The sequence below is a fragment of the Sminthopsis crassicaudata genome, chromosome 3 (assembly GCF_048593235.1).
Source record: "Sminthopsis crassicaudata isolate SCR6 chromosome 3, ASM4859323v1, whole genome shotgun sequence".
Classification (NCBI taxonomy): Eukaryota; Metazoa; Chordata; class Mammalia; order Dasyuromorphia; family Dasyuridae; genus Sminthopsis; species Sminthopsis crassicaudata.
The window spans coordinates 639482217-639503549 of NC_133619.1; the positions used below are offsets into that span (position 1 = coordinate 639482217).

General features: G+C 45.4%; 1 protein-coding gene across 2 annotated transcripts in view; it reads right to left on the reverse strand.

Annotated features, from left to right (window-relative positions):
- The window catches only part of ARHGAP35 (Rho GTPase activating protein 35), a 142400-nt gene extending 123067 nt beyond the window's left edge, over nucleotides 1–19333 (reverse strand). Inside the window, exon 1 of one of the 2 annotated variants that reach the window (XM_074306951.1) lies at nucleotides 19149–19325. The gene's annotated coding sequence lies outside the window, so the exon portion shown is untranslated. Of the gene's footprint in view, nucleotides 1–19148 lie in introns of both variants that reach the window. The other variant, XM_074306952.1, reaches the window with a different exon arrangement.
- Nucleotides 19334–21333: the final 2000 nt, after the last annotated feature.

The following is a 21333-nucleotide window of genomic DNA, read 5'->3' on the forward strand; positions in this document are numbered from 1 at the left end:
TTGCACTGCTCTCCCTTCACTCTCTTTGCCTTCAGGACTCAGCTCAGTCCAGTCTTCTACTGAAATCCTTCCTTGGTTTCCCCTCCCCTCAGCCCTATTGGGGACCTATTCACACTGTACATATCTTGGATATACACTAGCATCATGTTGTCCCCTTTGAGAACAGGGACTACCTTTCTGCCTTTTTTGTATTCCCAGAACTAGCCCAGTGCTTGGCGCATAGCCGGGACTTAATAAACATTTGCTGAGTGACTGACAGCATTCTGAAAGAGAGTGGCTCTGTCAGTACATTCATAAATCCTTATTCTATCTTATGTCTCTGACCTCAGTTCTACCTGTGAAGCAGGAGGAATGGATGGGATAATCTCTGCAAGCCCTATCATTCCTCACAACCTGTGTTCCGTGTTCTAAGGAATTTTCCAATTCTATGTTCTAAGAATATCTCATCATCTTTAACATGATCTATCTTCTCAGTGGTTCCTTTCAATGAAATCTCCTTTTTTGTAAAATGCTATTCCTGATTAAAGACACACACCCCCTTCTAAAACCCTCTGGATTTGGGAAAATGAGGGAAGGTCCAGGCCTACACCACTGGGGATTTCTGCAGCCCTGAACACTTGGCCTTCTCCTTCAATGCTCCCGGACAGCTGATGGAGGTTTGTGCCATGTATGTGTGAAGGAGGCAGGGCCATGTGGGGTCAACTCTCTCCTCCTCTGGGTCCAGTGGCAACATAGATTCAGAGATGATCCTGGGTACACAGGGAGTCCTTGGCCTTTTGGAGCTGAAGCCTTTCCCAGGTTGGTTTGTCTCAAATGCCATTCAGTGATTAGGGCTAGGTAAGAAGTGGGGTTAGCCTCATGGTCAAAAATAATAATAATAATAAAATTAGTAGGAGAGGGGAAGATCCTCAGGGTTTCTGGCCAAACTAGAAACAACTCTATTTACTCTGAAATGTGCAGCCCAAACAGTGACCAAATGAGGCTGGGGCTCCAACCAGTGGCTGGCCAATCAACAAGAGCCAGTGATCTGGGGTTGAGGTATGGTCCTTAAAGCCCATGGTATTTTGGGATTTCCCAATCCATTGCTTCTTTCTGCTGTATCCCATTTAGAAAATTAATCCCAAAATGAACTTCAGAAATATAATTTAGCACTGGGTTCTTGCAAGATTCTTAACTGCTTCAATTTGCTTACAATGAGGTGTGCAAATAATTCACAAGACTGAATCATTTAGGAGAGCTGGCAGATGTGAAATGTGTCCAATATGGGAAATTCAGCAAAAGTGGAGAGCAACTAAGGCAGACTAGGTTTGTCCAAAATGCCACTATCACAGAGTCCAGCTCTTCTGACTTCGAGGCCTGTGGTCCTTGTGTCTACATTTGTTGTCCCATTACAATTAACATGGTCTCCCATTCTCAGATTACAATCTCCCTTATGGCATAGTGGAGAAAAGAGTGCTGAATTTGTACTGGGAGGATCTCTTTACTAAGATAACCCAGGCTTCCAAATCTAATTGGAACAATTAAATCTCAAAAGTCAGAAATACTAAGACCTACCTACTGCCAGCCATTTCACTGACCTAAAGATGACGGTCACTTCCTCAGCCTAATCTTTTGGTGCCTCATCTACCAAATGGGGACAGTGAGACTCCCTACTTGACAACTTTAGAAATCTCAAAAAGCCAAAGTGTGACTGGTCAACCTTCCCTAAAATCTTCCTTTCATGTTACCCCATCCCGGTTCATGGAACCCAAGCCAGAGATGATCTGACCACTGTCTCTGCTAATGGAACATCTTTCTTGGAAGGACAAAGACTGATAGAACTAAATTCTGCAAGTCAGGTTGCAATCTGACTTGGTGAATGATCATAGATATCTTTAAAGTAATAAGTACTATCATTATATTTGTAAAGTGCTATAGTTTTCCAAGAACTTTCCCATATACAATCTAATCTGTCCCATACCCAACTCTGGCACAGGCTGGTAAGACAGGTCTAACCCCCATTTTACAGCTCATTCAAATCTGATTATCAGACTCTCAAAACTGAACAGGACAGAAAGGGGTCACCTTAAATGAAATTTCTCTCTCAATGCAGAAATAGAAACTCTCTACAGAATCCTAGTGAGTGAATAACTCCATTAATTTAACAAAAGGGGAAAATAAGGCAAGAGATGAGTGACTCACCCAGGTCACAGCTTATTAATGACTGAGCTGAGAGACTTTGTCCCAAGGTGTCCCTAACACCAGTCCAGCACTCTTCTCACTGCAGGTCCTGTCACCAAAGCAAGCTCAATTATCAGCTAAGAAATAACCCCAAGATTCTGAGGCTCTCATCAGCACTTTACTCTTCCCAATTCATTTATAATTTGTGGCCAGATGATCTTGCACTGAGACCAGGGAGAGCAAGAGCGTCACAGGTGGCACTTTGCACCAGGAAGCAAGGTCATGGCCTTGGCCTATCCACCAATGATTTCAAAGCTGGACAAAGCCCTTGCAGCTGAGCTCAGGTGAAGAGACTAGTTCAGGATAATCCAGGTACCCCCAAATCAGAGCCAGGAGAGGGCCCCAGGACTTCTGATGGCAAAGGCAGCATGCTTTTTAAAACTCAAACTTGCCCTGCCATCCCTGCTACACGCCCACATCTTTTGTTCTTCCTCCGTTGCCTGACCTTGGTTTTCAAAGGCCTGGCCAATGGGGCCCAAGGGCCTACCAAGCTGGAAAGGATGGGCCAACTCCAGCCACAGCAGCTCAAGATCATATCCTCAGGGGTGAAAGGATGGCAGGCTATATGAACTGGGAGTGCCTATATGCCCCCTTTAATAAGTTCTAGGTAAATAAACAAAGACACATTTGTCTCTATTTGTAAATATTCTCTCAAGACTGAATGGTCAGTTTCTGACCCAGGGCAGCACCACAAATGCTCCAAAGACTTCACAGATAGCACTGGTACCTCCATTTAAAGATGGAAGGGATCATGTCCCAGTCATCCTGTCAGAAAGTGTCAGTGCCCGGCAGAATGTAAACTCCAGTGCTCTGACATACAATAGAAGCAAAGAGAGGCAGTGTGGTATAGGATGAAGAGCAGGGAGCCTAGCAATCAAGGAATTTTAGCTCCAGCTCTGGCTCTGACATCCCTCCTGAGGCCCTGAGCACATCAGTCTGGAATAAAGCTTGTTTCCTCCAGGAGAACAAAGATACCAACACTGCTCACCACAGCTGCCTGTGTGTCTGATTACTAGGAGTGGCCAAAAAAGAACTGGCCACTGCTCATCACCCAACTGAGGACTCTGCTCCTTTCTCTGGGAGCGGCCCTTTTTGTCCTCCTCATTGGAAAAATAAAATTAAGGCGCTAGAGCATGAGTCAGCCTCATCAGAAAGGGAAAGGAAGCTCACTATCTAATGAAGATAACCATCTGAAAGGGCTGTTCCAATTAACCCAGAGTGATCATTCCTTTCTAGCTATGCTCAGCAAACAGACCAGTCCAAGGGTCTCGTACAGGTTGTTCACTCTCTGCTCATGTGATAAATATTTATTCTTTTCCAAAGATTTGGGGAAAATTTGCAATCCCCTTCAAAGGGAGAGGAAATATATACAAGCTTCTAACAAGTTATAAACAGCATGAGGGCTGGAACAATAGCTTGTCTTTCTTTTTATCTTCTCCCAACACCTTGCTCATATTAAGCATTTAATGAACGCTTGCACTAAGTCATTTTTGGAGAGTTTTTCTATAATATAATAAGTTCTATAATAAAAAGCAGTATGATACAAGGAACGAGCAGAAAATTGCTTTTAAGGCTCTTGGCTTCCCATCCCATCTCTAATATTTATTAGCTATTAGTTCTCTGAGCCTCTATTTCCTCTTTTGTAAAACACAGATAGTGAAGGAAACTACCTCCCTCTCAGAACTGTGATCAAAGCACTTTGCAAATAGTAAGAGTAATGTGTAAATATTTTCCATTATAATAATCTGATCCATCTTCAGCATTCCACTTATTATTTTTAAGCTGCTTTCTAATACTGAAAATTTGTCCTATACCAAAAGTCCCTGACAGTTTGGACATTCTCTTTCCCAAGGCCCCTTCCTATTGCTAATGTTTTATGATTTTATCTTTCCATATGTACATATTCTTTAGCTACCATCATATTTCTAAAAACTCAAGTAATTTTAAGCTAGACTATTCTAACTTGGATTTAGCTCCAAGTAACAAATCCATTACTTTGGCTTGACAATTCATCACATATATTTTTGTAAGGTATGTTACTTTGATATATTTCAAGTTTGATAAATATTAAAATTTCAATGAGTCATTCTAGGCCACTCTGGGTCTTGTTTTTACCCAAGAAATAGATTCTTCAAGAACCAAATATGGTTCCATTTCAATGATAAATGATTTCTATCAAAGCAGGAAAAAAGGCTCAAAAATAAACGATTATTCTTGAAGATATCCTAATTCTTAAGCTAGTTAAGAATCCACCACGTCATGAAAAAGAGCCATGGCCTATTGAATACTAGTACTAGATTTTTGGTCTATAACATACTTGGAATGTTCTCTCAGAAGTTAAAAAGGCCTTGTGATAACAGGTATGTTAATACAAAGTAATAAAAACTTGAAGCTCTTTGAGATTGTAGTTAGATCTCTTGGCAGAAATATTATTATTGTAATTCTTAATGACTTGAATTCATTGATTAATTTCTTTAGTCATCTAAACAGTAGGTGATTTCTTTCCTGTAAGTTTAAGAATAACATTGAAGTCATCCAAAAAATTCAAAATGCTTTCAGGATGGAGTAGTAATGTGCACAGTGGGATACTAGAAAGACCACTAAAGTGGGAGCCAGGAGCCCTGACCAGCTGTGTAAACCTGGATCAGTCACTTTCCTTTTTGGAATTTTAGTCTGTTTATAAGCAAATGATAGCTGAGGCTCACCAGAGTTACTTCTATAATTCTTGGAGATATGCACTTTGTAGGGGCAGCTAGGGGGCGCAGTGGGAAGAGCACCAGCTTTGAATTCAGGAGGACCCGAGTTCGAATCTGATCTCAGACATTTAACACTTTCTAGCTGTGTGACCCTGGGCAAGTCACTTAACCCCAGCCTAAAAAAAAAAAAAAAAAAAAAAAAATGTACTTTGTAGTTAAGGACTGTCTTCTCTTTTGGAGGGAACTCTCCAAAAGGGTAGCTTTTTTCCTGCTCTAACCCTAAAATATTCTGTTTACTGATTCAATTTCCTGTCCATAATATCTTCTCTTCCCCTCAGCAGACTACTGAGACCCTACCTGTCCTTCAAGACTAAGCTCAAATAACACACCCTTCTCAGTGAAGCCTGCCATTCCCACTCACTTTCTCTTCTTCACATCTTGAATGACACTGTCTGTCCTCCTCATATGCACTTGGGTTCTATTTGCAAGTACTATTATTTGTGTACATATCATATACTCCTGATAGACTATGAACTCCTACAGGAGACAATCCATCCCTTCTTCATCTCGGGAATACCCCCAGCCTCTTTTCCATGTTCCAGATAGCACCTACTCTGTATCATCCACAAACTTCAACATCCACCATGTTCAGGGTGAGTGTTCTCCCAACCAACCTGAGTATCCCAGTTGCTTACACCGATCCTCTTTTGGAATGGTCTCTAATCTCCTCCCTCATGTCTGTAAATGAACTGTCATTATTAATCAGAGAAATGCAAATTAAGACAACTCTGAGGTACCACTACACACCTGTCAGATTGGCTAGAATGATAGGGAAAGATAATGCAGAATGTTGAAGGGGATGTGGGAAAACTGGGACACTAATGAATTGTTGGTGGAATTGTCAATCTATCCAGCCATTCTGGAGAGCAATTTGGAACTATGCTCAAAAAGTGGTCAAACTGTGCATACCTTTTGACCCAGCAGTGTTATTACTGGGTTTATATCCCAAAGAGACCTTAAAGAAGGGAAAGGGAACTGTATGTGCAAGAACGTTTGTGGCAGCCCTCTTTGTAGTGGCCAGAAACTGGAAACTGAGTGGATGCCCATCAATTGGGGAATGGCTGAATACATTGTGGTATATGAATATTATGGAATATTATTGTTCTGTAAGAAATGACCAGCAGGATGATTTCAGAAAAGCCTGGAGAAACTTACATGAACTGATGGTTAGTGAAATGCACAGGACCAAGAGATCATTATATACTTCAACAATAATACTTTGTGAGGATGTATTCTGATGGACCTGGCCATTTTCAACAATGAGATGAACCAAATCAGTTCCAATAGAGCAGTAATGAACTGAACCAGCTACATCCACCAAAAGAACTCTGGGAGATGACTATGAACCACTACATAGATTTCCCAATCCCTCTATTTTTGTCCACCTGCATTTTGGATTTCCTTCACAGGCTAACTGTACACTATTTCAAAGTCTGAATCTTTTTGTACAGTAAAACAACTATTTGGACATATATATACATATTAAATTTATACTTTAACATATTTAAAATGTATTGGTCAACCTGCCATCTGGGGGGGGGGGGGCAGAAGGAGGGGAAAAATTAGAACATAAAGTTTGGCAATTGTCAATGTTGTAAAATTACCCATGCATATATCTGGTAAATAAAAACTGTTTTAAAAAAAAAAATGAACTGACTGTATCAAATTCATTCACTAGAACAGAATTCCATTATAGTTAAACAAGTAGAATGTGTCAGCCTGATAAAGGAATCTGAAATATAATAATTTACCTGCCTTCTATTCTTATTGAATGAGGTATTTAATACTTAGAACTTAAACTTTATTCTAATTCAGGCAAATAGAAACCTAAGGTTGAGTTCTTACAACCTAGATCTCAGCAATTCAATTCCCCCAATCCATGGCAACTTTTAACTATAGCTTGCTGAAATCAGAATAAAACTAGTAATGACCACAGGATTCACAGAAAACTGACAGTTCTCTTTCTGTTATCATTTTGCCAAGAGCATTAGTAATGTAACCCATTGATTCATTCAGAGGATTTTAGCAATCCATCAACAAAATCTGTCAAGGAGAAAGTACTGAGAGTAGTCAGTAATGAGCTAATTAATACATATTGCTAAGACAAGCATTTAGAATTTCTAAACATCAATATAAAGGCCAGAAGAATCCTCTTGTAATAAAAGGGGATGGGAAGGTGGGATGGAAATAAAAATAACCAGCAGCAGGAGGGAAAGCAATAAAATATACTGTACCCAAAGAACTTTCAGAAAAAGGAGAAATCTCCTTAAGTAGTAAGGCCAGTACGTAAAATTACCAGGTCAGCGTATAATGTCTATTTATACCACACTACATTATGTGATAATGAGCATAGATCACTGAATCAAAAACCAAAAAACAAACACAAAAAGGGGGCAGCTAGGTGGCACAGTGGATAGAGCACCAGCCTTGAATTCAGGAGGACCGGAGTTCAAATCTGGTCTCAGACACTTAACACGTCCTAGCTGTGTGATCCTGGGCAAGTCACTTAACCTCAGCCTCAGGAAAAACAAAAAAACCAAAAAGCAAAACAAAAAACACTGAATCAAAAGTCAGAAGACCTGGATTTGAGTTCACTCACTTTAGTGATTAATAGCAAACCTCTCTGAACTTCAGTTTATTCATCTGTAAAATACAGCTAACATCTGCACTCACTATTGCTTGGGAAATACCTTTTGTCACTCTTAGAACTCCACAGAAATGGATATGTAGGCCTTCTAATTCATGTTTGTGTGTGTGTTTTGTTTTTCCTTCTGGCTGAGGCAATTAGGGTTAAGTGACTTGCCCAGGGTCACACATCTAAGAAGTGTTAAGTGTCTGAGGCTAAATTTTAACTCAGGACCTCCTGACTTCAGGGCTGGTGCTCTATCTACTTTGCCTCCTAGCTGCCCCAGCAGTTTAGTTCAAAGTCTGAGGGGGTCTGTAACCTGATAACACAACTGTAGATCCCTACAATAATACTATTATCATACCCAGCATGTACTATGCTTGAAAATGGCAGAAATTCTGACATCTTGCAACCTTTGAGATTCCTTGCCTGGAATTGTAAAAGGGGAAGCAATTAGAAGGTTTTAGTTCCATTATGGTCCCTTAGTACTCTAAGACCTTTTCTGTGAAACTGAGTTTTTCCCAGCAACTTATTTCAGGATCCTTAAAGAATAATTTTACTTAGGAAGCTATTCTTAAAGCCTTATATAAGTTGAATAATTTATACATTCTCCAATTTGAATTTTTATCTCATTCTCTAGAAACCAAAGGAAAAGGAGAACAGCCAATTAACCTTCTTCTCATAACTACCTTTCTTAAAAGCTCAGAAGTGCTAAGAATGAGGACAAGATTAAAAACTTTTCTCCAGGAAAAGTAAGAAGTCATGATTCTTTCAATAAGGATTGCTCAATAGAAAGAAGCTAAGAATAAAAAACTTCTATGGGATTAAATTCCCAGTCATTAGTGACATCTAAGTAAAGGGTAGATGAACATGTCAAAAGTCATCTTTTTATTTTTAAATTGTAATAGTATTTTATTTTTCCAAATATATGCAAAGATTATTTTAAGCATTCACCTTTAAAAAACCTTGTGTTCCAAATCTTTCTCCCTTCCCTCCCACCCTACTCTCCCCACGACAGCAAGTAATCTGATATAAGTTAAACACGTGAAATTCTTCTAAACATATTTCCATTTGTCATGCTGTGCAAGAAAAATCAGCTCAAGAGAAAAAACACGAGAAAAGAGAAAAACCTGCACAACAGCAGCAGCAGCCAAGTCCATCACATAACCTTGTTGTTGCTGTGTACAATGTTCTCTTGGTTCTGCTCACTTCACTTAGCCTCAGTTAGTCCTTACAGGCTTTTCTGAAATCTGCCTGATCATCATTTCGTACAGAAAAATAAGTAATATTCCATAACATTCATATACCATAACTTATTCAGCTATTTCCAATTGATGGGCAATTTCCAATCCCTTGCCACTATAGAAAAGGGCTGCTACAAACATTGTTGCACATGTGGATAAAGGTCATAAGATTTACCACTTAAGGAGAAAAATCAGGCTCAAAGAAGACCATATAGAGGGCAAAAGGGACCTGAATCCTGGTGCTCTTGTGAAGAATTATCTAGGACTAAATAATCACCATGATCTTCCTTCTCAATGAAATGTGATTTTATGATTGGTAGAACATATTCGAGGAATCAATCCAGAGTTCATCACAAATCACTCAGCTGATTTACTATTCATTCAGTCCTTAAGGGAAACCACATAGCAGAATCTCAAAGGTTGGATGATTAAACTACACCAGCTACATTCCTTTGGGGAAGGAACAGAAGATCTAAATCTCCATAGGCTTACAACAATCAGCTCCCCCACCCACAAGAGAGAAAGAGATTCCTATTTACTATTAGATTACAAGAAAGCAAAATGTTACATTTTCATTTCTTCCTGGTTTGCTCCTGGGTCTCTGCATCTTGTCCAAGCTGAATGTGCAATGGCCATTCCCTGCCCAATCCTGGTGCTCATCAGCAAGGAAGCTTTGGGATGTTCCTTCTGTTTCCAATCTGCACCCAACCAATCTCACCCCCTAAGGAAACTATTGCTGGACTTTGTCTATTGCATTTTAGAATTTTGAGCTGAGTGATCCACAGCCACAGGAATTTCCCAGGATGGACCTATTTAGGTCCAAGGAAAGAAAGGAATTCCTGAATCTTACTAAGCTAAAGCTAGAGAATCCTAAAATCACCTTCATTTATCAACAAAACAAAAACTTATTGACAAAAGGACAAATTGAGGGTTGACAAAGTGACCATTTTTTCTAATATGATAATTGTAGATATTAGATACTTTGAAAAATGAATTTGATATAATCATTTTGGTAGGGCTTTGATGCTGCCACTGATAAAGCATAGATGAATCTCACCTCCCTGATCTCCAGATCCCTCCTTGTAAAAGGGGATCCCAACAGCTAAAACCACTTCCCATCCCCATCTCACAGGTTGTTAGTAATTTATCCTGCTTCATAGAGCTTAGGAGGAGGACTAAATGAGCAAAGTATTCAAAGACCTCTATCATCTCAAGCTACTCAACTGCAATGGGGGGGCGGGGCGCCTGTCCTTGCAAAGATGTTTGGCTCAGCAGATTGCACTTTCAGCGTAGGGTTTATGATGCCAGCCTAACACTGTGTGTCTCCCTTTCTAGAAAAGTCTAAAACAAGGTGGTATGACCAAGTGAATTCACAAATGAAACACAGTTATAAACAAAATAAAGATATAGTTAACATTAATAGGCATATAACTAGTAAATCTATGCCTCCAATGCTGGGGGGGCAACTGTTAATTATCCTAAACATTCAATTTTAAAAGAAAAATAAGTGGGACAAAATTATCCTACTATATACACAAGTATAATCATATTGGCAATATTGGAAACTGGTTTCTAAAAGGATATCGTATAAATAAGCAGCAGGAGGCAGGGAGTCAAGATCCTTGCATCCCAGTCATGCAACTTTCAGAAAAATTTCTTCCCAGGCCTGAATCTACTTCCCCAGTTGTAGAACTCCAAAATATATAGAGAATTGACTCTAATTTATAAAAAAAAAAAAAAAATGAGCCATTTTCCAATTCATAAATGGTCAAAGGATATGAACAATTTTCGGGTAAAGAAACCGAAACCATTTCTAGACATATGAAAAGGTGTTCCAAATCACTATTGATCAGAGCAATGCAAATTAAGTCAACTTTGAGATACCACTGCACAACTATCAGATTGGCTAAGATGACAGGAAAAGATAATGACGAATTTTGGAGGAGATGTGGGAAAACTGGGACACTGATGAATTGTTGGTGGAGTTGTGAATGGATTCAACTATTCTGGAGAGCAATTTGGAACTATGTTCAAAGTTATGAAACTGTGCATACCCTTTGACCTTGCGGTGTTTCTACTGGGCTTGTATCCCAAAGAGATCTTAAAGGAGGGAAAGGGACCCACATGTGCAAAAATGTTTGTGGCAGCCCCTTTTGTAGTGGCTAGAAACTGGAAACTGAAGGGATGCCCATCAACTAGAGAATGGCTGAATAAATTGTGGTATATGAATGTTATGGAATATTATTGTTCTATAAGAAATGACCAGCAAGATGAATACAGAGAGGTTTGGAGGGACTTTACATAAACTGATGCCAAGTGAAATGAGCAGAACCAGGGGATCATTACACACTTCAACAATAATACTATATGATGATCAATTCTGATGGACTCGGCCCTCTTCAACAATGAGAGGATCCAAATCAGTTCTAATTGATCTGTAATGAACAGAACCAGCTACACCCAGAGAAAGAACATTGGGAAATGAGTATAGACCACAATATAACATTTCCACTCTTTCTGTTATTGTTTGCTTGTATTTTTGTTTTTTTCTTCTCAGGTTATTTTTATCTTCTTCCAAAATCTGATCTTTCTTATACAATACGATAACTGTATAAATGTATACACATACACTGTATTTAACATATACTTTTAACATATTTAACATGTATGGGACTACCTGCTATCTTGAGCAGAGGGTGGAGGGAAGGAGGGGAAAAGTTGAAACAGAAGTTTTTGCAAGGGCCAATGTTGAAAAACTACCCCTGCATATGTTTTGTACATAAAAAGGTATAAAAAAGGGAAAAAGAAAAAAAAGAAGAACTAGAGACCTAGCAAAACATTCTCCAGGCTTGCTTATAGCTCTAAAACTTGTGAAATGGCATGTTTCACCTCCATTATTGCTTGCACATCATGGATATTCAAATTTTTGGTGACTAAGTGGATGTAAAAGAGGAAAGAGAGGAAATGATCTAAATAAAGCACCCTACCATGAGCTAAAACTGACTACCCCATAAGCCCTACAATGATTTGATGCTGATTAAACAAAGAGGTCAGTCAGTGAAATAACATACTAAAACAAACAACACAGTGACATAGTGTTCAATAAATCTCAAGGTCTCAGTTATTGAGAGGATTATCAGGCAAAAACCGCCAGGAAAAAGGATGGCTATATGATAGGAATTAGGTTTAGACTAATGTCTCACACCACACAACAAAATAACATCCAAATGGATAAATAACCTACATAGAAAAGTTACAGTAGAAAGGAACAAATTACCTCAGCAATCAATGGATGGGGAAAGAATTCATGACTAAAATAGTGCTATAGGATCATACAAGACCAAAGAAACCCTTTTTTGATTAGAGAAAAGTTTAAAGTTTTTGCACAAACAAATCTAATATAATAAAAACTAGAAGGAAAATAGGTAATGGAGAGAAAAATTTTGTTACAACTAATAAAGGTCTTATATTCAAGATATAAAGAAGTGATTCAACTGTATGGGACTAAGTCATTCCCTAAAGATAAATGGACAAAGGATATATAGTTTTCAAAGGAAGAAATTCAAGCTAAAACCACCATATTTTTCAAAACAAAATTTAAAGTAACTGAACCCTTACCCTTATCATATTGGAAGGTATGAAAAAAAGAAAATGACTAATGTTGGAGGAATAGATACTGTGACTTGTTTGTCACTCTGAAAACTAATATAGAATTCCCAGAAAGTGAACCGTGCATGCCCAGATATACCATTATTAGGCCTATGCCTAAAAAGAATGAAAGAGGATGAGCATCTATTTATACAGAAATATTGTAGCAGCTCTTTTTGTGGTAGCCCCAAATTGGAAACTTAAGGGGGTATGCTACTGAAGAATGACTAAACAAATTATGTTATATGAATGTAATGGAACATCATTGTGCCATAAGAAATGTTGAAAAGGACAGCTTCCGAGGAAACTGGCAAGACCTCTAAGAACTGAAAGAAAGGAAAGGGAGCAGAACTAAAAGCACCATTTTTTAAATTGAGAAAAACAACTTTGAAGGACTTTTAAATTCTGATCAAGGCAATAAGTCACAAATCCAGAAGAATAACGTTGAAACATACCACAAATGATAAATTTAAAATGCAGAAAGAGATTTTTGGACAAGATTAAGGGAATTTGTTTTTGACAGGATATGCAGGTATGTAGTAAGGCCCGGATTTTTTGGATTTAAAAAAATTCTCAAACAAGAAGGGAGAATAATGGGGGAAAAGAGATTAATTTTCAAAATGTCTGTTAAATTAAAAAATTAAAAGATCTGTATTTTATACATCTGAAAACATCAGGCTTACTTGCTACTTTAACAAATGTCTAAGCCTTTGTATATAGCAATTAACTGCTTACAGTCAAATAGAGCTTCATAGACCCACTACAACATTCTAGACCTTTTGGGATTTCTCACAAGACTTCAATTTTATTCTTTAACAAATAGGAAATTTTACTTAGCCACATGCCTAAAGAAACTCATCAATGAATTCAAGTCATTAAGAATTAAATCACAAGAGTAGCACCTCTACCAAGGAGGTCTGAGTACCATCTCAAAAAGTTGTATCATGTCTTCATTACTTTGGATTAAAATATCTGTAATCACAAAACCTTTTAAAAGGACCCTGAACGAAATAATTTCCTTGAAGGCCAAGCAAATTATAGACCAAAACCTGTATTTTCAGGAAGCTAATAAAACTTCATATTAATTTATTACCTAGTTTAATGGGTACACAAATCAAACTGTTGCTAAACAAAGGGAGTTTCTTAATTATTGGTGGCAATTAATGGCAATCATTTTGTTTGGTTTGAATCTTAATAGTTTAATGTCTATCAGGTCCAGGCACTGGGTAGAAGACAACGGCAATTTTAGACTTTTTTTCACTGAGAGATGAGAAACCTGGGAGTTTTTAATCCAGGTATGTAATACAATTATATTTTATAGATTTTCCCCCCATGAAGTCAACTGAATTCCTCAACTTATTAAAAGTCCTTGTGTGCAATCCGAGCAACAACATAGCAGAGTGGACATGACACCAGATCTTGATAGTCATGAGAAACACATTCAAGTAAAACTTTCAATTGATTATCATTTGCACAAAAGCACTGATCACTGCCTTTTACCTGGAGTAGTCAGAGAAGGATTTTTATTTCCCTGTGGTTTCCATGGATTCAATTACCACTTCTCTCCAGATGATTCTCAGATCTTCCCTAGCCCTAACCTCCTGTCTGCTGCTCTAATCTCTCTTCCCTCCAGTTCATGCTTCAACCAACTATCTAAGTGATATTCCAAAAGCCCAAGCCTCATCATAGAGCTCCCTACTACTCAATACATTTCAATAGTCTCAGCCAAGAGCCATGAGACCCTGGCCTTGCACCTCTTTCAAGGCAGCCTAAGACAACATTAGATTTTCTGGTTGCCAAGGTTTGTAGAACACTTCAGTGAGCTTGCAGTCCACCACACTGTACCCAAACTCAGCCTAAGGGCAAAGTAGGAACATGCAAAAGGAAATCACTAAACACAAATATCCTCAGGTGGCCAGAAGGCCACACAGCTGCCAAAGAAGTCCTCAGGTATTAGCAACATCAAAAATGTATAAAAGTGCTTACAAATGTATAATTCTATTATCCAAAATGAGTTTCATTAGATGGAAATATTAGTTACAATAAAAGAGTAAGAAAAAGCAGAAGTTGGGTTATTTGCAGTCGAAGTAAAATGCACATTATGCTCTGAGTTATTTGCAAGAATAATTTCCTTTTCATAAAGCTCATTATACCAAACATTAGAGATAAAACTTCCCAGAAAAATCAACATAAGGGATTTGTTTGTTTTTATAGGAGCAACCCAAGCCCTATTGAAACCACTGCTATTTGAGATTTGAGATCAACAGGGACTTGTGAAAAAATTCCTAGTGTTCTTCAAAGAAGGTACCCGGAGGTGTACACTGATGCATGCATGCCATGGCTCACACCATAGCAAGTCTTCTCCAATCCTTACTATTTCCCAAATTATACACAAATCTCTGTATGGATAACTCAAAGAAAAACACTTGGATTTTTTTTTTAAAGCACCCATAGGTAAAACAAAAAGAGATGCTATGGTTCAAGCCCTTCACTCCTTGAATGAGGGATCCAAATCCAAGCCCCCTTAGGGTACCTTAGTTGTGGACCTGGCTTCTGCATCTCTGCAAAGGCAACTGGACTTGCTGGGCTTTAAGATATCTTGAGACTTGAGGGGTTCTTCACTTTTTTTTTTTTTTTGGTATCTTGGACCCTTTTGGCAGTTAGTATGGTGAAATCTAGGGACCCTCTTTTATTTCTTCTCAGAAAAATGAAAAGGCATTTATGAAATCAAATACATCAATGGAGACCAATTACACTGTAATACAGTTGTGGGAATTTTTTTTTAAAGTTAGTTCATAAACCCTAGATTTAGAACCATATCCCCCATGCCCCATATCAGCACATCCCAAGAAACGAGAGCACAGCCAGAGAAATGAGGAGCCTGCCACATGCTTACTCGGACCCCGGAATATTACTTTGCTTTTCTGAACCTCCATTTTTTTTTTTTTAGAGAGTTTGGACTAAATCATCTGTAGGGCCACTTCCAGCTCTAAATTCACAGGCACACAAGAGTTAGGGGTTAACTTAAACATCGAAGTAGCAAGCCTGCATCTCTATAGAAGAAATGTGGCAGCAAGAGATTGGAGAGGTGGCAGGGCAGCAGCCCCATTCTTCTCCAGCTTCTGTACGAGTTCAGGCCCTTGACACCACTGGCCCGGACCCAGGTTGCTACTCCCCAAGTGTCCTCCCAGCCTCCAGGCTCTCCTCCCGGGGCTGACCTTTAAGGTCAAAAAGAAACTCCTGTTTGACAATTTAAGCCCCTCCCACACTGACCCCAGCTTACACCTGCAGGCTCCTTAGACACCTCTCAGACACTCTACAATCTGGCTTCTTTACTACTTAGGGGGATTCCCTGGTTCATTTCAATACTAAGTATTTATTAACCCCCTACCCTGCCTGTCAGCTCTGACTTGCCAGCCTTAAGGGTACCAGCTTTTCTTTAGGTGCAGTGGGTCCTGGCAAACTGGCCTGTCCCCCAGCAAGGACCTGCTGCTCCAAGAGCCAGGCAGTGTGCCGGAACCTCATGGGGATGTGCCACCAGAGAGAATGCACCCCCCCCAGGCAAGGACAGTGTCACTTGGTCTCAGTAGACCTAGCAACAAGCCCAGCGGGTGGCACTTATTTAGAAACCAGGAGGAGGAAGGGCCTTTGGAACCCCTTTTAGAGCTAAGCCCCCCTCTCTCTTCCTGGGGTGCGATTAGCCCACCTCTCAGGGGGTCAGGAGATCTGGGGACAAACCCTGGCTCTCCCATTACCCACGATGACCTGGGCAAGCTGCTTCAACTCTCCAGGCCTATTTCCTCATCTATCAGATGAATCAGAGACACTAAGTAATCTCTAAACCTCCTTCCAGCTCTAAACCCGGGGATCTTTTTCTACACTGCAGGCCGGGACTGGCTGGCGGGAACAAGGGATGGATGGAAGAAAACTTGGGACAAAATCTGCTCCCATCCGGAAGCGATGGCATGTATTTCTGGAGGACTCACCCTCCCCACATACTAGTAAAACCTTAAAGCTCATTCCCCCGATCCACTGGAGCCCCACTTCTGTTTTAGGTTTTTGACAATGTAGGGACCCCAAAGGTCTGGACCAGAATGGACCAGAATGGAGAGAGCCTGGGGGAAAAGAGAAGCAAGGGAAGACTGGTTAAAAGAAATGCCTGGATGGGATCTGCTCCTGCGCCATGCCCTGGCCTCCGTCTTCCCAGGCGGCTCCCAGATGAAGAAATGCCACCACTATGAAAACAAAGAGCCCCGGCTGGCACGTTGGCTGGCCCGACAGCCAAGGCTGACACCTCGGAAGTCTGCAGTGCAAGAGCCAGTGGCAGTACCTGGCCGGTCTGGGGCCTCGTATCTAGGAATCTGCTGGTCTTTGTGGTGCACCAATTATCGGGCAAGAACATTCCACCGTCCGTGCCTCTCTCTATTTGGCTCCTACTGTGAACATCTGCCTGGGAGCCCTTGGGGACAGCCTGGGTGTGTTTCAGAACACAACGGAAGCTCTGCAAAGCTCCTAGACAGGGTCAGGATGATGACAGAAAAGTCACAAGAGCCAATGTCAAGGCCCGGGACTGCACTTTTTCCAATCAAGGAACTCCCAGGGTCCTGAGATTGATCTGGGCAGTGAGCTGGAATTGTCCAGGTGAAAAACCAGGGTCCGGGAGGTGCCAGAACTTGCCCAGGAGGACGGTGCCAGCACCTTCGGGCCCTTCCTGCCTCCCATGTGACCGCTGCTCCCGCATCACACCCAGGTCTCCAGAGAGCCCCAAGGAGCTCCCAGGCAAAAGGCCACACAACGAGAGCCGCGGTCCTAAAAAAGCCTCCCCAGAATCTCGGAGCTTGGGATCTTTACCCCCACTCACATTAAGGAAAATCTGGATCGCTTCATGCCCACCCGAGTGCCATTCGCCCGATACCCGTTACACACCCTGCCCTCTGCCTCAGGGACCTGAAGACCACTTAGTCTGCCCTTGTTTTTCAAAGGGAGAACCAGCCTTCCCCAAGGCCCCGAGGCAGGGCTAGAACCCAGGCCTCGGGACCCTCCCCCACAGCCTCCCCCTGACTGGGGCTCTTCATGTGAAATCGTGTTCACCCAGAACCACTTCTTTAAAAGTGACCAATGGGGGCTTCACTTAAGACCCTCTCAGGTGATCACTGCCCCCCCCTTTCAGGTTAACGGGTCCACTAAATTCACGGTAAAAAGAAAGCCTTCTCGCTCGGGGCGGTCAGGGCCCCGCTAAGCCCGGAGGATTCTGGACTGGCATCCCGGCTGACACGCACTCCTCCCGCCGCAGCGTCGCCCCCTCCCCCACCCGGCCAAGGGGAGCGGGCCAGGCGGCTCCTGCGCCTCTTCCCCGGCTGACAGCAGCCTGGGGGGCAGCGGGCCAACCACGGCAGATCCCGGGCCCCTCGTGCTCCGAAATCAGGGGACTCCGTCCCGGAGTCAGAGTTCCCTCCCCCTCCGGTAGCCGCGCACACCTTAGCACAACTTTAAGGGCCCATGACCCACTTGCTCCTTCCCCAGCCCTGGAAGCCCGGCGCGGGGGGCAGTGACTGGCGCCGGCACAAGCTGCTGCGACGCCCCTAATCCCCCAGCGCCCGAAGGGGCCCCCCAGACGCTGGGGGCTCCTGCCTGGCCCTCTCCCCTCGGAGCCCCATCCCCCAGGAAGCCCCTCCCCAGGACCGAGGGGAAGCGGGGCGCTGGGCCCCCCCCACGAGCCACCGGCAGCCCCTTTGGGCCTTCAGAGGCCGGGAAGGCCAAGACACAAAGGACCCCAACAGGGACTCGTCCGGTCCAAAAACAAAGTCTGCACCCCTGACCCGAGGCTGACCCGCGGCTGCCCGGGGCTTTCCCAGGGCCCCCGGGGAGGGGAGGGTGGACAAGCTGAGGGCGCTGCCCCCCCCAGCAGCAGATCCCCCCCAAACGGCTTGTCCCCAGCGAGCTCCCGACCGCGGGGGGGGGGGGGGATGAGCATGAGGGGAGGGGGGAGAAAGGCCAGGAATGAAGGAAAAGAGACCTTCTCGAAACGGCGGCTAAGTTTTGGAGGGAGCCGGAGGAGAAGGGCGCCTGAGGCTCACGGGCCCCGGGGGCGGCCACTTCCCGGCGCGGCCCGCCCGGTACCCGAGGCCGGGGCCGCGGTCCCTGCCCTCAAGGTGTTTGCACTCCAGCCGCAGCCCGAGGATTGCGGCGCCGGGAGGGCGCAGGCCCCGCTGCTCGGAGGGGGAGGGGAGAGGGGAACCCTCCCCCGGCTCCACGGGGAAAGCCTTCCCTGGGGGCTCCGAGGGGGACGCACCCCCCACTCCCAAGAATGCCTCCATTGTTCCCAAGCTCGGAAATCTGGACCCTTACGCCGCGCCCCCCCCGGCCCGAGAATCCATGGGAACGGGGGGAGGACAGGAGCCCCGATGCTTGCTCCCCTGGTGCCCGGCAATCCGTGAGCCCCTGCCGGGAAGGGGGCACAGCTGGTCCCCCCGGCGAGCCCTCCCCGGAGCCTCGCTGCCCCACTCGAGGGAAGGGGAGGGAGATGCACCAGCAGAAAGAAAGGGAGCCTGGTCCGAGCCAGCTCCGGGGAATGGGGGAGCCGCCGAGCCCGGCGGGGCCTGGCCCCCCAGCCCCCCGCGGCGCCCCTCCCCGGCCCACCCCGCCCCCACTCACCGGGCTCAGCGCGGGCCGGGCCTGGGGGCTCGGGCAGGCGGAGGCGGCGGCGGCGGCCCCGGCGCCATGTTCTCTGCTGCCGCTGCCGCCGCTGCTACCGCTGGTGATAGTGCTGCTGCTCCTGCTGCTGCTGCCGCTGCCGCCGCTGCCGCCGCCGCCCGGGCCGGGAGGGGGAGGGGCCGGCGGCGGGCGGGGGAGAGGGGAGGGTCCGGGAAGGGAGGGGGAGGGGCCGCGCTCCCGCTCCCTCCCTCACACCCCGCCGGGCTCGGGCTCGGCCGCCGCCGCCGCTGGGGGAGGGGCGAGGACAGGGGCGGCCGCTGCAAACGGCGGGCCGGGCCGCGCTGTACCGCGCCGCAGCCCTGCCCTGCCCGCCCCGGGCGCCGCCGCGAGACCCGGCCCGAGAGCGCGCGACGAGGCCGTGGGAAGGTGGCCGAGGGGCGGGGAGGGGGAGCGTGAGCCTCTGCGCGAGCGAGCGCACGCGCGATGTACCCCGGCCAACCGCCGCCGAGGCTGGACTGAGGGGGGAGGGGCAGGAAGGGGCGCGAGACCCGGCGCGAGGCTGGGGGGAATGGGGGGGAGAGACGGGAGTGAGGCCCGAGCGCGCGCACGCTGCCCGGCGCGCGACACAACACTGCACGAGGGGGCGGGGCTTGAGAGCGCGCACGCCCTCCAAGCGCTAGCCGCAGCGGGGCGGGGGAGCGCGTGCGCGACAGCTTCTACTCTAGGACCGCAGGAGGCACTCAGAGGCCGGGGTTAGGGGAGAGGGCGCGCCCGGTGCGAGGCCTCTCACGCCGGCGCGCGCGGCCGCATAGAAGCTCCCAGCAACACCGCAGCAGAGGAAAGGGGAGGGCATATCGGCCTAGCGCGAACCCACCGGCTCGCGCGAGGTGTGATCCTCCAATGAGAGCGCGGGGCGGGCCTGAGTCGCAGCCCCCCGTGGGGAGCGAGCGGAGGGGGCACGCGGAGCCGCCTTAGGGAGCTCGAGGAAAACGCGGAGGGGAGGGCCAGGGCAGGGCCGCAGCCCGAGAGGGAGTTGGAGAACCTAGAGGGCGTGGTCCCAGGCGCCCAATCAGGGACTTGGATTCCGTCGGTCCGGCCCTGTATGGGCGGAGCCGGGCAGCGCGTGTTCTACTGCAGAGGCCTGCCGATACTAGCTGGGCAGCCTCGGGAAAGTGGGGCGCCCGGAGCCTGGTCAGCACAGGCCCCCGGATCTGCCCACAGTCTCCAGCGCAGAACGAGCCGGACATGGGAAGGAACCAGCCCTGCTGGGCCCGGCTCCGCTCCAGACCATGGAAGCACCCTGGAACCCCGGGCCTCTCTGCAAAGCCCCCCTGCCTTCAAGGCTCCTGGGACAGTCGGCGGCGGGTGCCCTCCCCCTCTCCCCTCCCCATTTTAACGTCAGTGTAGTTTTCCGTGTCTGCAGGGTTGGGAGGATGGCTTCTCTCGGTACAGTTCAGGTTCCTCAAGGGCTTGTTTCATGTCTGCACATAGTAGGCACTACAACGCTTGTCAGATTGAACGAAAGGCCAAGTCAAAATGAGGACCCTGGATTTGGGGCCCGCTACTTACCACCTGTTTTCCCTGGGAGCCTCCAGGAGGACCGAGCTGACTTCCCGGGGTCAGTCCGGTCCGTGGTCCCAGGTCAGCTGAGCTTTGAATGAAGGCAGGAATTCTAAGTTGTGAAAGTTAGAGGAGGACCCGGACCTGGATGAAGGCGCAGGGCTGAGAATGGGATTGAGACAGTTCAGTCCTGCCCCTCTCCATTGTAAACATGAAGGTATGGGGTGTTAGCGAGAACCAGGACCTCCAGTGATTCAGCTTACACACCCTCCCCTTTTTAGGGCAACTCTTCCACCTGTAGAGTCCTCCTGGCCCCCAGCTCTCAGCTGTAGCTCTGAAAAGCTACAGCAAGAACAGCATTAGAGCCTCTGTAACCCCTCTGCAGCTGGACTAAACCAAGAGGAGGGTAACACATGGGTCTCAAACCAGCAGTGAGTTAGGGGGAAGTCTACCCCAAGCATGAATGACTGAATGAAAAGAGCTTGTTCCAGTGGCCATGAAGGCAGCTAATGCAGAGCTGTGGAGTTCTGGGAGCTTGGTGGGACATCAAAGCTGCCTCGGTCATCCACCGCCTCCCCAGCTGTGGCCGGTCATCCTGCCTTCTGCCCTGCCACTGAATTCTGGT